At 38.9% G+C, this 2,067-nt stretch overlaps 1 non-coding gene across 1 annotated transcript; it reads left to right on the plus strand.

Moving 5' to 3' along the window:
- The first annotated feature begins 1,431 nt into the window (after nt 1-1,431).
- Nucleotides 1,432-1,572, plus strand: LOC114674539 (U4 spliceosomal RNA). The gene has a single exon (XR_003725685.2). It is a non-coding gene; the product is annotated as a U4 spliceosomal RNA (small nuclear RNA).
- The last annotated feature ends 495 nt before the right edge of the window (nt 1,573-2,067 follow it).

The raw sequence follows: 2,067 nt of genomic DNA on the forward strand, positions 1-2,067 counted from the left end.
CTATGTTTGTTGGAAAGCAAGCCTGTTGATTGCTTGGTAACAAATTTTGTGGTGAGAACATTTATTTGTACTCCCATGTTCCTTGCAGTGGTGCTAGTTTCTAGGTCCATGCCTTAAGGACAGACAGTTTACATTTCTTTCTTTTGGAACCTTTCTCTGGGGTTCTTGAGCTACCATGTAAGAAGTTAAACCATCTGAGACCACTATGCTGGAGACACCATGTGTATGTGCTCTGGTTGGCAACCCCCAGTAAGCCCAGCCTTCCAACCAATCTTTCCAATGTATCAGATGAGTGAGTGAAGCTGCTTTGGATTTTCTAGACCCACCCATCCTTCACCTGAATATAACAAGTAATCTACATCAATGTCATGAGGAACAGAATTATTCAACCCAGACTTGTCTGAATTCCTGATTCCCACAATCATGAAGTTTAATAAAATAGATGGTTTTATAAGTCACCTTATTTGGAGCAATTATAATAGTTTCTACATTGTGGATTTTTTTTTCTGAGAATGGAACGAGATACTATATGTAATGTACTTAAAAGTATCTGATACATATTATGTATCAAACATTAGCTATCTTCATCGTTATTATTTTCCTCTACATCTTATTCAAGGAGTTAGCGAAGAATGGCTATGATCTAGTAAACCTAGAAGTTCTTGGATCTTGTGCTAATTCTAATGCAATTTTCTAATGTTCTGGTCTCAATCTTATGTGTAACTATACATTGATTTCCCTCCTAGCAAGCAGACGCAATGTCTTAGTTTGGATTCCCCTAAAATAGAAGCTGAATAAAGAGGTAAATGCAAGGACTTTACTTAAAGGTGAGATAAACACTGGTGTGGGAGCTGGGAAGTGAGGTAGAGAAGGGGAGGCAGTTAAAGATGCCTTATCCACAATGAGATACCATCTCACACCAGTCAGAATGGCTATTACTAAAAAGTCACAAAATAACAGATGTTGGCAAGGTTGCAGAGAAAAGGGAATGCTTATACACTGCCGGTGGGAATGCAAATTAGTTCAGCCATTGTGGAAAGCACTGCGGTGATTTCTCAAAGAACTTAAAACAGAATTACTATTCGACCCAACAATCCCATTATTGGGTATATAGCCAAAGGGATATCAATTATTCTACCATAAAGACACATGCACACACATGTTAATCACAACAATATTCACAATAGCAAAGATACATAATCTAAATGCCCATCAACAGCACACTGAATAAAGACAATGTGGTACATACACACCATGGAACACTATGCAGCCATAAAAAAGAATGAGATCGTGTGCTTTGCAGCAACATTGTTGAAGCTGGAGGCCAATATTCTAAGCAAACTAATGCAGAAACAGAAGGCTAACTATTGCATGTTCTCACTTGTAAGTGGGAACTAAACAATGAGAACACATGAATATAAAGAGAGAAACAGCTTTGTGTAGTGGCAGTATTGTAGCCAATGAGGTTTATCCGAGGTGCAATTATTGATAATAGAAAACTTTTCCCAATACCCCTCCGTGATGACTTGAAATATAGTCAGCATTGGCAATTTTTGACACTCTCTACAGAGACTGAAAAAAAAAAAAAAAAGGAACAACAGATACCAGTGCCTACTTGAGGATGGAGGGTAGGAGGAGGGAGAGGATAAAAAAACTACCTGTTGGGTGCTATGCTTATTACCTGAGTGATGAAATAATCTGCACACCAAACTCCTGTAGCACACAGTTTACCTATATAACAGACTTGTACATGTACTCCTAGACCTAAAATAGAAGTTAAAAAAAAAAAAAAAAGATGCCTTATCACACCACTTCCCATGGGTAAAGAGAGCTCAATTCTAATAGGAAACTCTGGGCGTCAGTGTAAAACTTCTGCCTCTGAATGATCTCACCCAAGGGGCAAGGTAGCCAAGCCATTAATACACCAATTCTGATCATTGACTGGGGCTGCCAGGATGACGTATGCTTGATAGCAGACTCTTGTAAAGTGACCTTCCAGTTAAACAGCAGCGTGGGTTCTGATGTCAAAAAACACCTCCAGGAAGTGAAATGCTGGTGCTATCAGTC

Source organism: Macaca mulatta, chromosome 20 (genome assembly GCF_049350105.2).
Source record: "Macaca mulatta isolate MMU2019108-1 chromosome 20, T2T-MMU8v2.0, whole genome shotgun sequence".
Lineage (NCBI taxonomy): Eukaryota > Metazoa > Chordata > Mammalia > Primates > Cercopithecidae > Macaca > Macaca mulatta.